We start from the raw sequence: 25,047 nt of genomic DNA, 5'->3' as shown, positions 1-25,047 counted from the left end.
CCATATTCTTGGATGGCTTTTGTGCTCTCACAGTGAAGGTGTCACTCTTCTTGAATTCTGCTTTGTAAACCTCATTCTTCCTGATGGTACAATGTAAACAAGTGCTATGACCTAGGGAACTATCCTAAGCAGCTACTGTTCCACTCAGGCAACATTCCTATTTCAAAAACTACCAGCATGTAGTCCCACTGAAACCTTGGTTTCACAAAAAGAAACAGGGTGATGCTAAGTAAATTAAGAGTTAGCATCATGAAATGGGGTAGAGGGCTGAGGACCCCAACATTTTATCTCTGACACCATCCCAGGTGAGTAGTCTTAGCAGTAGGAGGGTTTGAAATTTGGAGGTACAGGCTCCACACTCCCAAACTTTCTGGAGAAAAGGTTACTTTGTCCGTTGATCAGAAAGCAACTGTGTGGAAAAAACAAAGGTTTGAACTAAGGATCAAACAAGATCAGTAGAGGGTCCTGGGATATTCATTGATACATATCAGTCATTCAGTTAGACATGTTAGAGATACAGACTGGGAAAATTCAGTCAAAGGAGCCTGAGAGAAATGCAAATGCTAAAATGACTCAATGGGCTGTTTTCCCTGGAAGGCCTGGGGACCAAACAAGAAGCAATGTGTCAACCCTTTGTCTCTGTTAGTCTACTTCTAAGAGTAACTTATAAGGAAATGATCAATGATGCATTCAGAGATTTCACTTTGAGGATGCCTAGTGAGCACTGTTTGAGGCTGAACATTGAAAACAACCCAGATGATGTCCAAAAGGAGGTTGAATAAATATAATTCACCTCTATGAAAGACTATTGCATAGCCTTGACAATGATTATAGCATGTTTTTAATCATGACAATGATTATAGCATGTTTTTCATATTTTTTCATGTATGAAGAAAAATATGACATGGAACAAAAATGTATGAAAAACATGCTATAATAAACAGGTTAAGATTTCAATAAAGAAACTTTGTAAACATGGAGGAGAGACCTGGAAAGGCATTAATCAAAATGTTCACTTGGATTATCTTTGAGTAGTGAAATTCCAGGTCGTTTTTCCCTCTTAGAGCTTTAGTAATATACATAAAATGTTTTCTGTGAGCATGTAGAATTATTTTTGTAATTAAGCAGCTTAATACAGCAATAAAAACATGATTATTAACAGGTGCCTTGTCAACCCTTTACTCCAAATATTCCTGATAGTTCTAATCATTTAAAATCTCAGTAATTATGTATTCCATTGTTTTAAATCTAAATATTTCTGACAGGTTTATTCCTCAAAAGGAGATGAGTTTTTCGTTTGTTTATTTTTTTGAGACAGGGTCTTGACTGTTTATGCAGTGGCACAATCACAGCTCACTGCAGCTTTGATCTCCTGGGCTCAAGGGATCCTCCCACCTCGTTCTCCTAAGTAGCTGAGACTATAGGCGTGCACCACCATTTTTGACTCATTTTTGATTTTTAGTAGAGATGGGGTCTTGGTGTGTTTCCCAGGCTGGTCTCAAACTCCTGGACTCAAGAGATCTTTCTATTTCAGCCTCCCAAAGTGTTAGGATTGCAGGCATGAGCACTGTGCCCAGCTGGAAATGAGGATTTTGATTACAAGGAGTGGATGTGTGTGGGGGAAGAACTTAAGTCAATTAAAGGATGTGAAGCAAGAAGGGATATCAATACAGTAAAGAAGAAGAATGTATAAAAATGAAATCTAATACAGTAATACTAACTACATTTGTGTAGCCTGAAGCTCTGCCTAGGAAATTTCCACTGAGACGTCATACATTCATGTCTCTGAGTGGGGTTGGGTAACAGCCATAAAGGCCAAGCTTGGCGCCTCTCCCCCCAAAAGTGGCTGAATCAGAGGTGGGAGAGCATCTCAGACACTAGAGCTGATGTTCAGAAGAGTCAAGTTTCCATCTTAACACCTAGAGCCCGAGATCATATAGTGGTATCAGGGAATCAGCCCATTAAGAATTTAAGCTTGGCCAGGCGTGGTGGCTCATGCCTGTATTCCTAGTACTTTGGGAGGCCGAGGCGGGTGGATCACGAAATCAAGAGATCAAGACCATCCTGGCCAACGTGGTGAAACACCACCTCTATTAAAAATACAAAAATTAGCTGTGCGTGGTGGTGCGCCTGTACCTGTAGTCCCGGCTACTGGAGAAGCTGAGGCAGGAGAATTGCTTGAACCCAGGAGGCGGAGGTTGCAGTGAGCCGAGATGGCGCTGCTGCACTCCAGCCTGGTGACAGAGCAAGACTCCAACCCCCCGACCAAAAAAAAAAAAAAAAAGGAAAAAAAGTAAGCTTGCTCTAAGGAAATACTTGCAGTAGCATTTCTCAGAATAAATTCTGTGCATAGGCATGCTTCATACGAACAACCACGGTACAATGAAAAAGACTAGATACTTTTTAAGATGATAGTTATTTTATTTATTTATTTATTTATTTATTTATTTATTTATTTATTTATTTATTTTGAGATGGACTCTCGCTCTGTCACCATTCTGGAGTGCAGTGATGTGATCTCAGCTCACTGCAACCTCTGCGTCCCAGGTTCAAGTGATTCTCCTCCCTCAGCCTCCCGAGTGGCTGGGACTACAGGCACCCGCCACCACACCTGGCTAATTCTTGCATTTTTAGTAGAGATGGTTTCACCATGTTGGCCAGGCTGGTCTTGAACTCCTGACCTCAGGTGATCCAACCGCCTCAGCCTCCCAAAGTGCGGGGATTACAGGCATGAGTCACCACACCTGGCCGATAGCTATTGTTTTTAATGGAAAAGTTATTTACTTAGCAATGTCTGCATGCCTGCTGCCATGAGTGGAAACTGTTCTAGTTGCTGTGGATACAAAACCGAAAAAGAAAGGTGTGAGAACACAGCTATCATTTTGTTAACCTATTTGGTGTATTTTGCCTATTCTTTTTCTACGTGTACATATTTTATATTTTAAGACTATTTTTGCATACTGCTGTCCTCATTTAATATCTGAAGCATTTCTGCATGAATATAATTTTTAATGACTGTGTACTATTCAACTGTGTGGATATCTCAGTTTTGTAAATTGCTTCCCTGTTGTTGAACAATTAGACAATTTTGCATTTTAGTAGTGAAAACAGTAATATGAATTTTATCTTCATTTCTAATTATTTCCTTAAGATAGATTCAAACTGGAACTGTGTCAAACAGCATGGACATTTTTTTTCCCCACTTTAACTGGAATCTTTTTTTTTATTATTATTATACTTGATGTTCTAGGGTACATGTGCACAACGTGCAGGTTTGTTACATGTGTATACATGTGCCATGTTGGTGTGCTACACCCATTAACTCATCATTTACATTAGGTATGTCTCCTCATGCTATCCCTCCCCCCTCCCCCCACTCCACAACAAGCCCTGGTGTGTGATGTTCCCCTTCCTGTGTCCAAGTGGTCTCATTGTTCAATTCCCACCTATGAGTGAGAATACAGCATGGACATTTTTAAGGCTCCTGATGGATAATTGTTCCCTGTGTAGGGAAGCATTAATCTCATTTTACTATCATTAGCATTGAATATTTTAAAGTGCCGATTTAATATGAAATATTACGTTGGTTCAATTTACATTTCTTTGAATAATAGGTGACATTGAGCCAATGTCCACAATGTCCATTTGTTACACTATTTTTAATGTGCCCAGTACTGTATTTTAACTTCTTTTTAGTTATGCAAATGATAGATGAATACATCTCAAAAGATTTTAACACTACAGACAAAGCCCTCTTTGACTGTCTTCTCTCTCTTTCCCTTTCCATCACTACAGGTGCCCACTTTTATCAGTTGAGTGTATCTTTGTAGACCTTTTGCTATACTTAAAATGTGTGTGTGCAGATAGTTCAATACATAGATGCACAGTTTTATTGGGCTTTAAAAACTTATGTTCTATACATTTTGGGGATAAATTTATGGTATTTAACTCCTTATTTTTTCTCCTTGAGATCTGGTCTTACTGTGTAGCCCAGGCTAGAGTCGAACTCCTGGGCTCAAGTGATCCTTCTGCCTTAGCCTCCCGAGTAGCTGGGACTATAGGGTTGTGCCACTGCACCCAACTTCCTTTTTTGTTTTTAACCGGTGCAGAAGATATCATATTATATGTAACATGATTCATTTAACCATGTGTTCATTAGCCATTTCTGTTTTTCTTATGTAATTTACATATGTGTGTATATAAACTTTATATATTTTTATGTTTTTTTTCTATTTAAGGTTTACTGTCTTCCTTATAGATTTATATATGTTCTCTTTTATAATAATAATTATTATTTATTATTTTCTGAACATAATTAAGAAAATGTGTGTGTTCACTTACAAATAACAACCTTTAAAAGGTTCTGAAGAGATAAAGCAAAACACCGTATGTAAACAATTGACAATTCAAATAATGTTAGAGAAAGGTTTGAAGCTTCCTATTTCTTATTTTCAAATTCCTATGTTAAAGCTGATCTAATTATCAAACATTTGTTCACTGACCTTTCAGAGTTTCAAGCTGTACTTCTCAACTTACCAATATTAATGAGTGCTTTTGATTCACAGTGCTGATAATCAGAACAAAGGAAGGACTGTTATATTAAAGTTTAAGAAGAAAAATTCATCTTAATGGTATTTTGAATTAAGGGGAAAAACCCCCTTAATCCTGACCTTTGCCAGTTCTATCACAATTAAAACCAAAAAAGTAAACCTAAAATAAAAGAATTTATTGGGGGGAAAGCTCTCTCTACTTATTTTTCACCATCTTTGTCAAAGATTTCAGTGAGATTGCAATACTTATGTAATAGTGTTTGTGTTTTTAGAGAAGTTATGTGGAAACATTGGTCCACTCAAAATAGAAGAGTATTTAAAAATATTCTATTTATACTCTATATTAGCTCAGCATTTTTTTCATGAAGATCAATATCTCATCCTTTGGATTTATGTGGTACCTGTCTCATTTATTTTTGAGCATGTTGTGTATGCCCCATCAGACTCTGTGCTGTCAGAATTCATGTCTTACTGTTACTGTTCCTGGCATCTAACTCAGCACTTGGCACCTAGTAACTGCACTTGGTGGATTGCTTACATGAACTGAAGTAATCACACATTCAAAGAAATCAGCTATCAGTCTATTCTACAGTCATAGCAAGTCTGGGAAATCCAAACCCGATCCACGTAGCAATAAAAAAAGATGGACTGCTTTGCCTAGGGCTAAAGACCTAAAAACTACCTTCCAAAACATGAATTTTGGGGAAGATTGCATAGGGAACTCATAAACCAAATTCTTTTAGCAATTTTAGAGCTTTAAGAAAAATAATTTGACTTGATGCAAGGTTTAGCAACAGTAAGTCCTCACTTAATGTCATCGATAGGTTCTTGGAAATTAAGATTCTTAAGAGAAACGACACATTAAGAAACCAGTTTTCTCATGGGCTAATTGATATAAACAAGAAATAAGTTCCTATGGCATATTTCTGACCACAAAACATCACCAAACTTCTAAATAAGGACCAAAACACTTCTAATATTAAACATTAAGGTGGATATGAGCTATACTTACACTTAAGAACAAGTGATACAAACAAGATGATTATTCATCCAATTATTCTAGTTCAGGGTTTTGGGTGAGAGAGCCTATCCCAGCAGCTCAGGGCACAAGGTGGGAACCCATTCTGGACAGGATGCCATCCTATCACAGGACACACACACTCTCTTTCTCTCTCTCTCTCCTTCGGACTGGGATCATGGAGACATGCCAAGGAACCTAACGGACATATCTCTGGGAACTGGATAAGAAACCAGAGTACCTGAGAAAACCCATGCAGACATGGGAAGAACTTGCGGACTCCACATGGGCAGTGACCCTGACCAGGAACCATTTTTTTTTCTCATCAGTGTTATAACAAAACAAAGTTGAATGAAACGGTGTTTTTCAAGGACCTGCTGTGTACATACGAATGTAAATAATTCAGTCCCAAGCCAGATTTTGGTCTCAGAATCTGGGTTACAATCCTGGCTTGACCACTTGCATGCTGGTTACTGACCATTCTCTATGAACTTTATCTGTAAGCGTCTTTATCTGTAAGATGAGATTAGTGCCTACCTTATCATGCTATTGCTTGGATTAAAGCTATCTGGCATATCCCAAATTCTTAGTAGGTGGAGATGGTGGTATTGGTATAGGTAGTATACCTTCCAAGCATGCATTCAAGCAGTGGGCAGGTAGGGAAGGTGGGCCGCAGCAGAGAGGAGGAAGACGTTCAGACCATTGGGTAGGATGAGTGGATCCAATCAATCCCTTTGTAGGGCAGGTGGTGGAGTGGGCAGATAAAGAGCTAGGCCCTAGTTTGAATGACATTGTGGGGATTCAAGAAGACTTTTGTCACATGTATAGTGCAGTGACTGGCTCTTACCTCTGGTTCAGTACTAACCATGCTAACAGACCTGTAGAGCAGCAGCTTGTGGGTGATTGTGTACCAAACACTTATATCATGTTTATTGAACAGTGTGCTCTAAGTCACTTTGAAATTAATAGGATGCACAAAGATAAGGGAATAGTAAAGTATGGCACTTCCCCAAACAAATAGAATAGCTTTTTACTATTAAGAAAAGTAAAAGTTGAGCAGAGAGTAAGGTACTAACAGGTACTCTACACATGTATGTTCCATTTAAAATATGAAACCCATGAGCACACATGGGTGATAGCAAGATTTTCACTGATAACAAGCTTCAGATCAATCAGGTGGTGGGGCTGAGGTATAAATGGTGCCTGCCCTAGCTAAGTGAGATGACGACTTTCTGAATAGTGAAGTAGTTGTTGAATTTTCAGAAAACCTTTTCTGTTTTTTCTGGGATTGTCCTGTATAAAAGACCACATCCAAATGGGTTTCCTAGAAGGTCCTGTGTTAGAGACCATCCTGTTTGTGAAACCTCCCTGCTCGATATGTTTTCAGTCATCTTATCTAGTACTTTTTAACTTGAAATAAGAAAAAGGTGTTTATTTCTACATTTTCAGTGCCTCCCTTGCCAATATCCTTTTCCCTGAGGCACACTTTAGTATTATCCTCATAGATTTTTAGTGAAAATGGAAGAAAGCACACTGCATTTGCATGTATTATATAAACTATTGTTAAAAAAGAGGATTGTGTGCTGGATGCAGTGGCTCATGCCTATAATCCCAGTGCTTCGGGAGGCCGAGGCGGGAGCATTGCTTGAGGCCAGAAGTTTGAGACCAGCTTGGGTAACATAGCAAGACCCCGTCAGTACACACACACACACACACACAAAAAAAAAAAAAAAAAAAAAAAATTAGCCAGGTGTGGTGGCACGCACGTGTAGTCTTAGCTATTTGGGAGGCTGAGGCAGGAGGATCGCTTGGAGCCCAGGAATTCAAGCCTACAGTGAGCTATAATCATGCTAACTGCACTCCAGCCTGGGCAGCACAGTGAGACCCTGTCTCTAAAAAAAAGAAGATTCTGCTTTCCTTTAGGAGGAAAGCCCTTTTATATGTTTTCCTTTGATTAGAATTATGTGGCCTGCCCTTTTCCCTTTCTGTCCTATCAGAAATTTAGAAATAATTTTAATGTTCAGTCACACTGACAGCATTATCAAGTTAATTTTTAATTATGTAATGAAATGAACTTCTAATGATGGTGTTAGAAAATTTTAGAAAAATATGTGTCTTTAAGATTTTTGGATAGGAAAGCACATGCAGTTTAATTGACTGTAAGAAGGCCAGGAATTTTGGAGGAAACACTAGGGCCAAAAAAATTCTGATGAAGCTAATCTAAAATAATCAAACTATGTGTTAACAGGGTGGCTGATCATTAGTTTGCGGAAACTTCTTATTTAAGGCAACGTGCAGGTTTTCGGGGGATGGGATGATGATTGAGAAACACAGTTGCTCTTTAGGAGTATTTAGTATACAGAGGGACTGTGCTGCTTTTTCACTTTAAAGGAAATAGTGAAGATTGGACAAGGAAATTGCAAAGAATATTGGAGGAAAGAAAACTCCTTTTCTTATGGTGTGGGATTGAAATGTAAGCAGCGTTAGTCATTCCCTCCTCTGGGTCCTCCAGTACATGGTTTTCCTTTTCCAAAAGCACCAGTTGTATGGTACGGTATGGTAATTATTTGTTTAGAGTCTGTCCCTCCATTCAACCGTAGTTGGCCCAGCCTTGTTCTTCTTTATTTCTGCTGTGTCAAGCACAATGCTACAATAAATTTTTGCATATATGATTCATATTTCTGGAATAGTCGATTAGATGGCATTTTTTAGACCTGTAAGTATTTAATACTGTTGGCAAATATTTTTAATAGTCAAAGGGAATAGGGAGGCATTTTTCACCCCCGAAGTGTAAGATGTGCTCATTCAAAAAAAGTTCAGAAAATCGAACCTCCTGTAATTCCACGTTTCTATGACTATTAAGTTCCAAAGAGCAGTTTAATAATAAGTAATCCTCCTTAGGCAGCCCCTCACACCTTTTTCCTCTGCATTTTGTATTATGACTGAATGTGAACATCCATCCCTGTTTATTAAAGGCCTAAGTTTACCTAGCATTATATTGTGGTAAGGATACAGTGGTCTCCAAAATATGAACTCTGCCCTTTCAGGGATGGCAATTATAGTCTGGAAGTATTAGAGGCAGAGTTGAGTCTTAGAATTTACATAGTGAACTTTCTTGCTTCCTTCTTTTTTCTTGAGGACAGACGACACATAGAAAACCATAAACAAAAATGTTTACAAGTAATTGATTTGAACATTGGTGGTAAGGATGTTCTGCTATCAACAAAATTAGAAATGGATCTTTGGCTTTACCTTTTCCTGCTGTATCCACACCTACCCGAAACACATACACATATCCTGTCTAATGCCATTGATGTTCCTTTGTTTTCCCCATGTTCCAGCTGTAGGAACCAATGTGTTGCTGTGGAAATATAGTCACTTTTGGATAGCTGTGGCAATTTGTAATTACCCATCGTTGACAATGTTTCCAAGGGACATTCTGACTAAACTGGATGATGGAATGAGATTTCTAGTAGTATTTTCTAGTAGTATGTCACTTTCACCAGTGGCATATCACAACCTCCCAATCAGTGATTTAGGCTGCTTCTTCTTCTCCTTTTTTTTTTTTTTTTGAAACAGAGTCTTGCTCTATTGCAATCATGGATCATTGTAGCCTCAGCCTCCTGGGCTCAAGCAATTCTCTCACCTCAGCCCGGCTAGTTTTTATTTTTTTGTAGAGACAGAGGTCTCCCTGTGTTGCCCAGGCTGGTCTAGGGCTCCTGGGCTCAAGCGATCCTTTCACGTTGGCTTCCCAAAGTGCTGGGGTTACAGGTGTGAGCTACCGCCCAGCCTAGGCTTCTTTAAAGCACAGTATGTGCAATGGGGATTAGACATTGATAATATTGGAATGTTGCTGATGGGTGCCAAGGAAATGCTTTGCGGAATGGCCATGTTTCTGACTGCCTCACTGGTAAGTCTGTTGTTTTTAAGCAATAATCTCTGCTGTGTATTGGTAGTGTGACCTGGAGTCAATCATTTAACCTCTGAGAGACTCAGAATCCTCATCTGTAAAATCAGGATCATTTGACAAACCCCCAAGTGGTTTTGAAGATTGAGTAAAATCTGTGTTGTACCTGTTACAGGACTGAGGACAAAGTAGTCCCTTAATACACAACTGCTCTTATCTCATAAGATTAAAGGACTTTTTATTCTCTAGCATTTTGAAACACAGATGTATCATACTTTTTGGGCTCTAATAGTTCATACTTATTGATATCATAATGAATCCACAATGTATTTCAAATCCTGTAGGTTGCATACTTTTTGGTTTATAGACTGATATTGTGTACTTGGTACTCTTAAATATTACTTAGGAATGAGTCTTGAAGGAAAATAGCAACAATTTATTTATTTAATATTTTTATTATTTTATTTATTTAGTACTTAGAGCCATGTCCTACAACTAAACTCTTTCATAAATTTTCTCATTTAATCCTTACAATGAGGATATTGAAGAGACAGGTCAAGTAATTTATTTGTTGAAGACCACTGCCAGTCAAATCCAGGCATGTCTGACTTCTAAGCCCAGGTTCTTAGCCCTCTTCTTTCCCTGTAGCATGTGTTAAATAACTGAGAAGATGGCTCTTCAAGGTGACAGACACAAGTGTTTTTTGGATGACTTTCAGTCTGGGTTGCTACGGTGTGCTTAAACATCATTTTCTAGTTAAAGGCCTCTTCTTCTTTCTGTTATGTGTCAAGATAGCACAAGTAACCCATAAACACCACACTTTATTTATGTTCCTACTGGACCCTTATCATAGTCTGTTCTCACTCTAGTTCTTAGCGGACATGTCTAGGGAGAGGCAGCGTATGAAGTGGCTAGGAGCCTAAGACTCTGAAACTGGATAGCCAGGAGCTGAATCTCAGCTCTGCCAATTATAGGCTGTGCAACCGAGAGCAAGTTATATTTTCTCTCTGTGCCTCAGTTTCTCATCTGTAAATTAGGGAAAGTAAGTAATACTTTAAAGGGTTATTTTGAGGATTAAAAGAGCAAATATAGATGCTTAAAAGTATGTGCGCAAACATGTACACACACACACATTGCTTGCAGCACTGTCTGGCACATGGGGAATATTCCACAAGTGTTTGTGATTAACAATAAGGTGATGATGTCCTTTGAGCAATGCTGTGGGCTGTGCCATTTTCATTTTGACTTTCCGCACAGAGGCCTACCCCAGTGCTCCATGCGTGATGGGTACACCATCAATGTCTACTTAGGGAGTGGATGGCTGTGGATGGGCTGAATGGTTGAACACATGGCCAGTTCTTTTTCTTTTTTTGAGACGAAATCTCACTCTGTCACCAGGCTGGAGTACAGTGGCACCATCTCCGCTCACTGCAACCTCCGTCTCCCAGGTTCAAGCGATTCTCCTGCCTCAGCCTCCCGAGTAGCTGGGACTACAGGCACGCACCACCATGCCTGGCTAATTTTTGTATTTTTAGTAGAGACGGGGTTTCACCATGTTGGCCAGGATGGTCTCGATCTCTTGACCTCATGATCCACTTACCCCGGCCTCCCACAGTGCTGTGATTACTGGCGTGAGCCAGTGCACCCAGCCAGCCAGTTCTTTTTCGTCTTGAAGTTGTATTACTCTCATTGACCTAAACACCCTCTCTTGCCTTTAACAGAATCAGGGATTGAATAGCAGGAAGAAGTTGACCCAAGTAAAGTTAAAATTATTTGCCAGTAATAATAGCTAACATTTATGAAGTGCTTGCTACATGATAGACCAAGGGTAAATAAAATTAACTTAACTGAATCCTTTCTCAAACCTCATAAAGCAGGTATTATCCTATTTTGTAAGTGTAAGTTTAATTTGCATTGGTCTTATCCCTGTAGAGAAGAGGTTGTGCATTGAAGCAGGGAGATTGTGTGTTTATATGGTTTAGCTCTGTGTCCATACCCAAATCTCGAGTTGTAATCCCCATGTGTCAGGGGAGGGACTTGGTGGGAGATGATTGGATCATGGGGGCGGATTTCCCCCATGCTGTTCTCATGATAGTGAGTGAGTTCTCTGACATCCGATCGTTTAAAAGTGTGGCACTTCTCCCACCGACCACCCCCTCTTACTACCGTTAGAAGAAGGTGCTTGCTTCCCCTTCGCCTTCTGCTGTGATTGTAAGTTTCCTGAGGCCTTCCAGTCATGCTTCCTGTTAAGCTTGTGGAACTGTGAGTCAGTTAAACCTCTTTCCTTCATAAATTACCTGGTCTCAGGTAGTTTTCATAGCACTTTGAGAACGGACTAATACACATGTGAATCCCACAGCACTAGCAGAGCTGGGGTTTCCCTCAGGTCTCCCTGAGTGACTTTTGGCCTGTAGCAAAGCACTCAATAAGTAGCTGTATTATCGATTATTATTACAGCTCCTGAGGTAAAAATCACATATTCTACAGGAATACCAATTTGGGAGTTCTATGTTTTAATAATTAACATGGCAACCTTTGTCATCGGAATACAAACTATAGACTCCTTAGTTAAAAGTTCTTGCTTTGGAGAAAGTCACTGTCTTAAAGCTGAAATTCTTATAGGCTAAAGTTGTTTTCACTGCTCTGTCTTTGGTGGAAATGGAAAAATACTATCCATTGCTCATAGCAGAATAGTGCTTAAAATTATGGTAAGTGGTAGAATCTCCCTTGTTTTCCCTAGACAAAACTTTCTCTGGGAATTTCATACCTCACATTAGATTTCAGTGATCTTTACTTTTCTACTTTTGATTCTTTTCTGTTTTTCAATTTTCCCGAGAAGTGTAGAGCCCAGCATTGATAACTTTGACCTTGCTTGATTTTTATTTTGAAGTGAGATTAAGATCTTCACAGTCAAGGTCTAACCAAGAGACCGAGCATCTTGGTCTCTACCAGTGAAGAAGGGTAACCTGCTTGAGTGATGCCTGTACTGAAATACTGATCCTCTCTACCTTGCTCTTCATGAGGCTGTCTGGGTGGCATTTGGAAGGAGCACGTCATCAGCATTCCTGTTCATGCCTCCTTTACACCCCACCTTCACAATCTGGAGCCAGAAATGGGCATATTGATCTGTGGCACACAGGACCCAGATGGGGTGCAACAGGATTTTTCCTATTCACTAATCTTCACTCATTCAAGTTGTGTAGGAGCCAACATGTAAACCCAATAAAGGATGCTGTTTGTTAGCCAGTAGAAGAACTTCTTGAGGACAGAATTGATTTATTCAAATATTCCAGATTCTTTCCTCTGAGAGCTCTTCTTAATCTTTGATGTAATGCTTTTTTTCTAATCCCTAGTAAGAAAATTCTTCACTATTTCTGCCACTTCTTTTAAATATTATTTTGCTTGAGCCATGTGTACATTACTTGGTTCTTAGAAATTGCTGGTCACCGTGTCTTGGTAAACTATTTTGGTCTTTATTATGGGCATTATAGTTGATGTTAGTTTATAGGTCTCTTTTTGCGCCCTCTTCTGAAGGATTCTGATGAGTTACTCTCATCTTATTTTTACCCTTTCAGTGTTGTCATAGGGTCACCATTGACATTCTGGGCCTTTTGCCTGGAAGTACCTATTATGCTGTTAATTTTTCAACTAATTATGTTTCATGTTGTTTGTAATGAAAAGCCTATGAACTCTGTGGCTCCACCACTCCCCAGCTGCTTGACATTGGGATGCTGTGTAGTCTTTCTTCATGTTTGCTCATCTGTAAATGGGCTGATAATAATAAATATCACCTACTTTACAGACCTGGTAGTAGCACTAAATAAGATCATACATGTTAAGTGTCCATCCATGCTTAGCATATCGAAAGCACTCAGTGAAGTTTATTTATTATAAAGGTGAGCACAGGGCTGGGGCACTAATCCAGCTTTGAATGGTGATCATGAAAAAATTTTCAGAGTTAGTCAAGAGAAGAAATGAGGAAAAGGGTGTTTCATGAAGGGAGAATGGCTACAAGTTTTTCACTAGTGATGGAGCATAAAGTGTTAGGAGATGAAATGGTAAGGGGGACTGGGAGTACTTCATGGAGTTCTTGTTTTATCAAGCCCGGGGGCTCAGACTGCATTCCTGGGAAATGGGTCACACAGAAGAATTTGTACCTCATTAGGGTGCTGGACAAATGCAGACTTGAGGAAACAGAGTTCAACAAGGTCTATAGGAGACATTGTGACCTGTGAGAAGACTGTTCTAAGAGCCCCAAGAAGATTAGGAATGCCTGGACAGTGAGGAGTACAAAAGGACAATAAAGCATTTTGTTTACATCAGATGCTCGCTTTGAAGATCCAGGGGACCTGAAGGAGAACCAAAGAAAGGTACAACTTGTCATGCATTGATTCCTTGTGAGAAAATGAATTAGATGAGCTGAAATATGGATTTCTAATATGAAGGAATTCTGCCCAAGAAGTAGCAAGAGGGTGTCCCACATTTCAGTCTGCAAACTGTGTGTTTGGAATGCCTCGTGTGTGCACACGTGCACGCAGTGTGCCATAGGCACAAATCTACTGCCTTGTGCAGGGAAAGACTTGTTCTCCATTTTTCTGCGATTGCAAAATCATGTTTTCTCACAGTATTTGGTAAAATACTATTCTTATTTGCCAGTTTTCTTTTGATTAGCTTTGTATCTGGGGTTGCAAGTTTTATTTTTGATTATTTATTTTCTAATTATTTTCTCAACAGTGGTTATAAGTAGACATGGAAATATACCAGAAAATGATTTATATGAAAAGGAGTCTTTTCTCCATCCCTAAGAACAGGCACATAAACAAGAGAAATGAAGAGCAACTAACTTTCATGAATTTGAGTAGGCTCTACTACTTTGTTACGCCAGTAGGAGGAAGGGGTTATGGAAATGAATGTAAATGCATGTTAGAGTGATAGCCAGCTGGCTATCTGAAGTGAGTGTCAGCTTTTTGGAAGAAACAGGGACATTTCCGTGTCATTTGTTTGGAATTGCCTCCCTGATAGAGAACATTTTTCTTGCTACAGTGTTGTGCTTAAAGGAAGCACATACATTTGTAAGAAACAGATTGTTAGAAAGTGAGTTTCTTTGAAATGTTTAAGTAAAGAGCATTTATTATACATTGAAAATATTTGAGTCTTAACCCTTCCCAGTAGAGAAGACCTGTCTTCCTCAGTCATCATCTACTATTAAAGGCATAAAGAGAAAAAGAGAGAAGTAATGGGTGCTGGTCTTGCCTCCTAAGATAAACAAGCAGAAAACAGGACTGCTGTCTATGAGGCAGTGGTTTTCAGGCAGTGAACAGCAGGCATCCAGAACTGTGATCCTTGAGAGAAGAGAATCACAAGAGGGGGACTCACATTTGCCCTGGTTTCCTGCTTAAATACTTTCCCCACTGTGATATAGGGAGGTGAACCCTAGCAGAGCATGGTAGTCTCATAGCATTGAGAGGGCAGAGATTGGAGTTTAAGGCGGCTGAAGAGGCTGGGATTTGTATGGCAGGGTACTGGAGAGGAGGGAGCTACTCGAGGGGTGAGGCCCTGCAAAGAGCAGCTGCTACTAGGCTAAGAACAGAATGGCGGTACCGAAGGTCATGTATTACTGAGAGCGATTGAGTTTCTGGCCTAGCAAGGTGAAGAGACCTTGCTGAATGCCTTAGCCATTCTATTTGAGACATCACATCCTAGAAATAAAGACCATCCATACCTTACAGTAAGGGCCGTAAGCTTGGACTAAGGACATAAGTGAAATAGACTCATCTTAACCAAGTGTAAAACCAAGACTGGCAGGATCAAGAGGACCCACCAGTAATTTAGCTGCCACCAGAGCCAAACTGAACACCCTCCAATTGTTTACCTTATAATGGAAAGAAGCATACAAAGTAGCAGGGGATTGTGACCCATATTCAAAATAATAATCAATAGATATGAACAATGACTATAAAAGTGGGTAATACCAGATCTTGGTCTCTAATAGCATTCTCCATGGAAAGGAACCAGTGGTTTTTGGAGAATTGACAGGATCCAGGTCAGAGACAGGGTAGATACAAGATGAACCCATAGTATTTTTTTTAAATATCAAAAAGTAAGGAAATAAAAGTAAGAAAATATTTTTAAAAGAGGGAGTATGTCACAGGGATACAGGAGCCAGCTTGAACGGCTTCCCACTGGCTAAGTCTGAGACAGTTGGAGCACCAAAATAAGTACAAGGATAAATTATAAGTCATTGAAAAAATAGGACTTCATGTATCTCTGGTGATCATAAATAGATATATTGGTAAACAATGTGGAATGCTGAGTAATGAATGGCAATATGGAGGGATTGCTGGAGTCGGAAAAGTCAGCATGTTGCATTCATCACAGTATAAAGTTTTTATCAGGCAGACATCACTAATGGATGCTAAATCTAGGGGGAAATTTTGATGAGGGACAAGATATTTGCATGGTCTTAAAGTGTCTTCCTACAGATTACTTGTTAGCTACAAGGGAAAAAGTAGTAATTTTTCACTGAAAAAGTTGGACAGCACCTTGGCTGGGTGATCAAAATTAACATAACCAAGCTGGGGCAGATGGACTTCTTGTGCCTTTAGATGTGATAGCCAGATAAGAAAATATCACTTTTGTAGTTTTCTGAGAATGCATAACCCGAACTGAATCATCAGGAATCACCTGAGGAAATGTCATGAAAGTCAAAATAGAAATGTTCTATTAATATAAAAAGGGGGAGAGGCTGTATTCTTCTAAAGTGTTAGTGTCAGTCATAAAAGACAAAAGAAAGCTGGTGTTGTTCAGGTGAAAGGAAGCTAAAGAGTAATGGCAGCTAAATGCAGTATCTAACCCCGGACTGGATCTGAATTGGAGGAAAGAGAAATACTATAAAGGGTGTTATTGGGTTAATTGAATATGGCAGTAGATTAAAGTATTATATAAAGATTAAATTTACTAAGGCTGATAACTATGTTGTGGTTATGTAAGAGAATATTCTTTTTCTTAGGAAATAAATTCTGAAGTATTTAGAGGTAAAGTGCTGTGTTGTATTGAACTTATCTCCCTTATGGCTCAGAAAAAATTGTCGAATGAATGAATGGACAGAGTGAGTGAATGGTTAAATAAATGAGTTAAATGTTGATAATAAGTGAATCTGGGTAAAGAGTACCTGGATACTTTTGTACTAGTATTATTCTACAACTCTTCTGTAAGCTTGAAATTATTTCCGAATACAAAAATTTAAAGGCCAGTTGTGGTAGTGCATGCCTCCCAGCACTTTGGGAGACTGAGGTGGGAAGATCACTTGAGTCCAAGATTTCGAGACCAGCCTGGGCAACATAGCAAGACCCCATCTCTACTAAAAAAAATCAGCTGGGCATGGTGGCATGCACCTGAAGGCCTAGCTGTTTGGGAGGCTGAGTTGGGAGGATTGCCTGAGCCCATGGGCTGCAGTGAGCCATGACTGTGCCACTGTACTCAGCCTGAGACTCTGTCTCAAAGAAAAAAAAAAAAGAAAAAAAAAAACTAAAACAAAAGATCCCAGCAAGTATAACTATGATTTAAAGAGAAAAGTAGAGTATGCAGAAAAGATAAGGTGTTTCTTGACTACCTTTGTGTGGATTTTCTACCCTTTGGGTTGTCTGTGGTAAATACATTAATGCTATCGCAGTGTCGGTCACTTAGCATGCAAAGCCATTCTATCTGTTGTCTAAGAAAGCATATCTATGCAGGAGGAAATAATAAATATTGCTATTCAAGTTGAAGCTATTATGTTGTATGGTGTCATGGAAGAGTTTGGAGCAAGGGTTGGTTGAGCTGGGCACTGATTTCTTCTTTGATACTTGCTGGCCGAGTGATTGGTGGCAATTTCCCTAACCTTTGGGAACTTTGGCTGCTTCATTTTAAAATGGTGCTTGTCTGTTCTCAAGATCTTATGGCTCCAATGAGAAAATGCATGTGAAAGCTCTTTGTAAATAATAATGATTTCTTCTGCAAACATGTTACTATTAACAAGACATTAATAGGTTTTTTTTGAGATGGGGTCTTGCTATGTTGCCCAGGTTAGAGTGCAGTCATGACTCACTGCAGCCTCCACCTCCCATTCTCAAGTGATGCTTTTACCTGAGCCTCCTGAGTGACTGGGACCACAGGTAAACACCACCACATCTGGCTATTTTTAAAATTATTTGTAGAGAAAAGGTCTTGCTATATTGCCCAGGCTGGTCTCAAACTCCTGGGCTCAAGTGATCCTCCCACCTCAGCCTCCCAAAGTGCTGAGATTACAGATGTGACCCACTGTGCCCTGCCCCTATTAATAGTTTTAGTTAAAATGGCTTAGACTGAGGTGGAGATTTTCCTTATCCAGGTGGCCCTTATTTCTCTCACATATCAAGTTTTTAATTGATTTGATTTATGAAAGAGTTTCTTTTCCAAGTGGGCCCTTCTGTTCCTTCTGGTTGCTTCCTTCCTCATTTTCTGCCCTTGTTATTCCAGGTAAAGCTTCAGTGACTGAAGGAGTGTGGACTTTTTGAATTTCAAGAACAATAAAGTTGGAACACAGCAGAGGGTGTGTAATAAAAGACAATATAGGTAAGTCAGAATCAGCATTTCACCCATTCTCAAAGAACTCATGGTTCTGAAGTTCCTTGTAATCACTCTTGCTTTGTTCTGAGATTTTGTGTGAGGCTCTGGCATAAAGGGATCTTCCAGGCCTTTGTGGTGCCCAGGGGCAAAATTAGCCAACAAAAGGCCTGTGTGGTTTGGGGAAAGTAGGAAACACACTTGAAGAGGCCAGCTTCCTCGTTGGAGAAGGCAAGCAGTCTGGGCCAGGGTGGTAGAAATGCGTAAGGCAAAGGCCACAGGAAACAGTGTCAGCCCGAGTCTCTGGAAATGACAGAAAAGGATGCTGCTGGATTTGAAGTCACATAAACCGGGTTTACACAGTGTCAGCCTGAGTCTCTGGAAATGACAGAAAAGGATGCTGCTGGATTTGAAGTCACATAAACCAGGTTTATGTGACGTCACATAAACTAGGATATGTCATTTGGGGGCATGCCTTTTCCCTTAGTCTGGAATTGCTTTTGATGAAGGCTTTCATCCTAGAAGATCACTGTTACCAGGTCTACCTTCTTCCCTGGAGTTGAACAGTTGAATCCAGTGCTGTTCAGAGTGCCAATCTGAGATGAGATAAAGAACTTGACCTAGAAAGTAAAAGTTAGATGAATGAAACAGTGTCTCTAGCATCATGGTTGATTCCATGTCTGTTTCTATGTTCTATTTCTGTGTCTGTATATATGTTGATTACTATGTCTGTATATATAATCTCCAAATGATATATTGCTTAGCTTTGTTTAATTTTAAGCTTGAACAGAATGGTATATTGCATGTAGTATTCTGCAGCTTGCATTTTTTTTGCCCTGTTGTGTTGTAAGATTTACTTGTTGCATGTAATGGTAATAAACTTAATTTTTCTGGTTAAGTGGTTAAGTTAAATTCTGTGGGGAGAATTGATCACAGTTTATCTGTTGTCTCCGTTCCCTCCAATATTTGGTATTTTGTTGCCAGGCTAGTGGATGTAAAATAGTATATCATTGTCATCTTTATTTCCTGATTAATAGTGTGATTGTACATCTTTAATATCCTTTGGAGAACAGAGTGCATAATTTTAATTTAGACAAAAATTTCAGTCTTTTATTATATAGTGAATGAAGCTTGTTTCTGCCCTTTGTTTTTTTTTTTTTTTTTTTTTTGAGACGGAGTCTCGCTCTGTCACCCAGGCTGGAGTACAGTGGCACAATCTCGGCTCACTGCAAGTTCCGCCTCCCAGGTTCACACCATTCTCCTGCCTCAGCCTCCTGAGTAGCTGGTACTATAGGCGCCCGCCACCACACCCGGCTAATTTTGTGTATCTTTAGTAGAGACAGGGTTTTACCGTGTTAGCCAGGATGGTCTTGATCTCCTGACCTTGTGATCTGCGCGCCTCAGCCTCCCAAAGTGCTGGGATTACAGGCTTGAGCCACTGCGCCCAACCTTTTGTTTTGTTTTTTGAAACATAGCCTAAAAAATTTGAAACTGTTTGTATAGTACAAATATTTTCATTGCGGCCAGGTGCCGTGGCTCATGCCTGTAATCCCAGCACTTTGGGAGACTGAGGCAGGCAGATCACCTAAGGTCAGGAGTTCGAGACCAGCCTGGCCAATGTGGTGAAACCCTGTCTCTACTAAAAATATAAAAATTAGCCGGGCGTGGTGGTGCGCCCCTGTAATCCCAGCTACTTGGGAAGCTGAGGCACGAGAATCGCTTTGAACCTGGGAGGCAGAGGTTGCAGTGAGCCAAGATCACGCCACTGCACTCTGGCCTGGGTGACAAGAGCGAAACATTATCTCAAAAACAAACAAACAAACAAACAAACAAACTAAAAATGTTTTTCTTGCTAATCTTTGTTTTTTCTTTTCTTTTGGATTGAACTTCTTATTGGTTTATATTCTTATTCAGTTTTTCTTTCTCTGATGATTTGGAAATTATAACTTGTATTTCTGTTCTTCTAATGATTATCCTGAAAGTACATTGTGCACACATAGAAGTTTTAAAGTCAGTCAGTATTTAAGGTATTCTAATCCCCTTCTGGAATAATACAAAACTCATAGTTAAAAAAAACCTAATGAAGACTCCCTCCTTCTGTACATAGATGTTCTTTTCAGCTTATCAGTTTTATTATTTGCTTCACCATACAAATTAGTCAATTTTATTGTATGGAGATGGTATTTTTTTAACTTTATATGCTTACCATTTCTTATTCCTCTTCCTTTCTTTATCCTTACCTTTCCTCTGATGAGATTTAGCTTCTTCAGAATTTTTTCTTTTCCTGAGAATCTTTTGGTGGTAACGTCTCTCATTTTGGTTTCTGAAATGTCTTTATTTCACTCTTACAGTTCTTAGTTGATAGTTATTTTTTTCCCAGTGTTGTGGACATACTGTTCCATTGTCCATAACTTTCATTTTTGCTGTCAGGACATCTGTTTATCTTTCATTTGCTATTTTTTTAGTAGATGATTTGACTTACTCTAAGTTCGTTTATTTGTCTTTGGTGTTCAGCAGTTTCATTACAACGTGTCTATTTACAGCTTTCTTTTAAGAATTCTGTTTATATTTTTCGTGTTTCATGTATCTATCAATTTATTTCATTTATCCACTCTAAATATTTTTCGGCTCCCAATGCTTTGAATGCTGTCTTTTCTCCATTCTCTCTATCATCTCCTGGTTTTGATTAAATGGAAGTTAGAACTTCTCTTTTTATCTTCTATGTCTTAATTTCTGTTCAGTATTTTCTTTCTCATTTTTCTCTGCTTCATTCTGTAATTTAAGATTTAGCTTTTAGTTCAATACTTCTCTCTTTAACTGTGTTGGCTCTTCTGTTCAGCCTATCCATTGAATTTTTAATTCAAATGAGTATGTTTTTTACATTTCTAAAATCTTTATTTCTGCCTTAAATCTGCCTGAGTGTTTTTTGATGGTTTCATTTTGCTTGCTCATTTTTTTGGCCTCATCATTAAGCAGTTATTTCATATCCTATATTTGATAATGCCAGCATCTGAAATCCTTGGTGGTCTAAATGTTTTTGGGCTTCTTTCCTAGTGTACAGGGTGAGTTTTGATTGTATGCTAATATTTGCTTGATAATTATTTCTTGGAATCTTGAAGTATTACTTCTTGAAATTTTGTTTGTACTAGGAGCCAGGAGGATACTACAGACCCAGGACCACTTCTCTTCTCTTTGAATACCTGTTCCTTTAGGTTTCAAGCTGGGCTTTCCCTACCATGCCAAAACTTGGCTGTCTAGTTGCCCCACCCCTTGGTTGGTATTCATAGTTACCTCCAGGGCAACTCCAACTTTCTTTTTTGCTCACTCCTGACTGTTCTTTGCTCAGGAACAGTACATGTTCCCACTATATTCTCGTGGGATTTGTTTCTCTACCCGGAGCTAACCAGTGCATTAAAAAGTATTTTAAAATGTAATTTATTCAGGCTATAACTATAGTATAGCAGAAGGGCCTTGCAAATATCTAATCCATCTCAATTCCTGAATTAGGAATGCTCAGATGATGTTTAAAAATCAGTTTTCTCTAAGTACTCTTTATCAGTTTATTACTTTCCTTTGTTTCACCTAAGTATAAAGAAAATATTGCAAGAGTGATCTTTTTGAAAGCTAGCTAAACATATGACATACTATATCCTTACACTTTTGCCAGGGTTCCTTTTGTAGTTAATCTGTTGAATATTTACTCCCTTGGAAACTGGAATTACCACTCTTGAAATAACTCGTTAGAACAGAATACTTATTCAGCACCAATTTGTTATGCCTCCCAATCTATTTTCTGTCACAATGCCATTTTTCTTTCTATCCAGAGTCCTAGATATAAACGAGTCAGTTGTGGGTCTCTGCCCGTGGATGCGTTTCTTCTTCACACGGAGTGCAGATAATTGATGTTTGCTGTTGTGAATTAGAGGCATCATCTCTGTAAGCTCCATGTTCTTACATTCTGCATCCCCTTAACAGGCATAGAAGGCAGCATGAAATTTTTGGTCTGTAGAATGCTAACTTGCCTTGGGCTTTGGCACATGAAAAAAATATTTCAAAATGGATGTCAAGTGAGGTTGCTGATTTAACGGTTTTTTAAAAAAATTATTCCTTCTGCAGCAGAATAATTACCAATAGATAACCACATGTTTCTAGAGGCTACTCAGATCTGACAAGTGTGTGTGGATTTTGTGATGGAAGTAATACATTAGGCATGTCTCTAATTTGCAGTCTCTTTGCTTTGTAGGTTACAGGTAGGATTTTTGTAATACTAGTGTAAATCATAGGAAAGACAGGCACTGAAAACATTCCTAGGAAATGCGGAGCTCTGTGATGAGAGATTCTTTGAGGAATTGTCTGGTATTGGCTCTATACTTTCATTTGAAAAATAAAAGTATCAGAAAATTGTGTAGCTTTTCCTTCCTTTGATAGCAAATTCTAATGAATAGTAACTTCCATCTACGTCCTTGTATCCTTGGGTTTTTCTTGGCCGTCAGTTCAGGCACTTCTGCTGGTTTTTGCTTTCCAAATGGTTGGAAAGCTGAGCACTCGAGAAGGTTCACTTGGGGAGCTGGGGAAGTGATGGAGTAGTACTGGAGATGCTTGTCAGGGATGACAAGTGCTTCCTGAGCAAGCTTTGCCCAGCCTTCTGTGCCAGCAAAGCCATCAGGCTCTATGGCACACTGCTCAGGCAGAGGGAAAGACATCTCATTGCCACTGCTCCAGTTCTGTTGTCCTGGGCTAGGGACTTGATTTGGCAAAGCAGTAACTGGCCCTTTGAACTTGTCAGTTCTCTGTAAATGTGTCCCTCTGAAGGTTATGAGTTGCATCATTAGCATGATTTTTAACAGAATTCACCTGAGTGCTGTTTCTTTTCCACCATGAGGTTGGATTCTGGTCATATCAAAACGATGCAGAGACACAGCCTAAGTGTGCTGTCTTTCAGAGGTTTATGTCAGTTAGGATGCTAAAAAGTGGGGCTTGACAGTCATTGTCAAGACAAGTGACCAGGCTGTGACGTATAACCCAGAGCAGTGTTCCGTGTCTCCAGTGCTTTAGTCACAATCCTGTTCCTCTTTAGGGAGCAGGGTTACTCATCTCTCTTTGACTTGGCACTGGGACACTTGGCCATTTGTAACGTTTTGCTCCTTTCTCACAAAAGATAATGAGTTAGTATGTTTCTAAATAAGATTTTGAAAAGTTAGGATTATTTTAATCACCTTCCTCTCCAACCTGTTCTTCCTCCTGCTCACCAGATTCATATGTGAGTGCTTGTTGTATCTTCTGTTTGACGCCTGCAAATATGCCTACAGAGGGAGCCATACCAGGTTCATCAGAACCGAGGCCAAACTGCCTGGGTTCAAGTTGAAGTTCTGCTGATAGTCTGTAGGACTTTGGTTAATCACTTAGCTTTGCTGAGTTTTGCTTTTCCCCACCTAATAACTACCTTAATCTGTTTATTTGCTACAGCAGTGGTTCTTAAGCCTTTTGGTTTTAGGACCCCTGTATACTTTTAAAAATTATTGAGGACCGTAAAGAACTTTGCTTAGGATATCTAGCATATTGTGGTAGCAGAATAATGGCCTAATGGCCCCCAAAGATGTGCATGACCTAGTTCTCAGTAGCTGTGAATATATTACCTTACATGGCAAAAGACTACAGATGTAATTAAGCTCAGGATCTGGAGATAGGGAGCACATCCTGAATTGTCCAGGTGGGCACTATGTAATCATAAGAGCCACATAAGACTTTGAGCACTGCTGAGCTAGAGCATAGCCACGTAGCCACTCCTAGCTGCAAGATTCTGTGAACTATGGTTCTTTTTCTGGGTATCAGTTAAAAGAACTGGGGGTTTTGTTATAAGGAAGAAAGGGAGAATAGATATTAAGGGATATTTAACAATCTCAAAGACTTATCATGTAAAGGTTTGATATACATGGTAGGTAGACAATCACCAAAATGTTAGTTTTTCTTCTCCTCACCCTTTTATGGGTTTGGAAAAATGGACTTTTCATTCAGACTGCATCATTTGGAAATACCTATGACAAAACACAGTGACATGTAGGCAGAGGCATAATTGCAAAGAACTGCATTTTTAGCATTTGCAGATAAATTATATGAAATGTCTTTTGTTTGGTGCTCACAGGCAGCTTTTTGATATCTTGTTTGGGTCTTTTGAACTTAACAATATGCCTCCTTTCCTTTGGTAGGAGGAAAGTTGGAATTGAAATGAGATTTAAGATTCAGCTTTGATTCATAACTGTTCTTCATGGGTTTGAAAATACATGAAGTGTGACGTTTCTTTGGGGTCATTTTGTAAACAGTCTGCTGCTCCCTGGCAGTGTCCTGTTGTTGAAGAATAACCCAGTTCTAGTTTCTGATGTGAAACAGCGGATAGGAATATTTGTGCTAAAGTACTTTATATTTTTTAAAAATGTATGTAAATACTATGAAACAGTCTGGGCCTAAGTTACTTAATTTTGAGCTTAATATAAAGCTGAATGCTGATTTTATTAATTGATGAATATGCGTTTAATGCATTTTTAGTGCTACCCTCATCTTTAGATACATTATTGTAATAGCTTTTGAGTGAATGAGGGCTTGGAGATATTAACATCCTATCTGGTCTGGAGCTGTTATTTCAGTCTCTGTATTAGAAGAAGGCTTCGTGTCATTCACACCTGGGAGTGTCCATTTCCTAGCTGAACTGGTTGGGAAGGGCAGTTTTGGCCTGGGATGGGAGTGGAGAGAAAGCATTGAAGGTAGTTTTGAAGCCTCAAGCACTCCTAGGGGGAAGGGGCACTTGTTTGGGAGCTACAACTGGTCCTTGGGGTGGCCAGAGAGCTGAACCAGTGTCTGGTGACCTTTCCAAACTGGAGCTGAGAGGGGCAGTTCTACCTGCTTTGCTGTTTTTCCCCAGAGACCATTGAAAACCATCTTGCAGTTGCCAGTTTCTGTTTTACTTTGTGGTTCGCTGTGTTACCAGGAAGCAA

The 25,047-nt window shown here is 39.4% G+C and overlaps 1 protein-coding gene across 5 annotated transcripts in view; it reads left to right on the top strand.

Moving 5' to 3' along the window:
• The window catches only part of SGMS1 (sphingomyelin synthase 1), a 316,221-nt gene that overhangs the window by 89,036 nt on the left and 202,138 nt on the right, over positions 1–25,047 (top strand). For all 5 annotated transcript variants that reach the window (XM_010379633.2, XM_030940475.1, XM_030940476.1 and 2 more), the window contains one exon: positions 17,972–18,067. The gene's annotated coding sequence lies outside the window, so the exon portion shown is untranslated. The remainder of the gene's footprint in view (positions 1–17,971; positions 18,068–25,047) is intronic.

This window comes from Rhinopithecus roxellana, chromosome 11 (assembly GCF_007565055.1).
Source record: "Rhinopithecus roxellana isolate Shanxi Qingling chromosome 11, ASM756505v1, whole genome shotgun sequence".
Taxonomy (NCBI): Eukaryota; Metazoa; Chordata; class Mammalia; order Primates; family Cercopithecidae; genus Rhinopithecus; species Rhinopithecus roxellana.
This window is presented reverse-complemented; position numbering and strand designations above follow the sequence as displayed.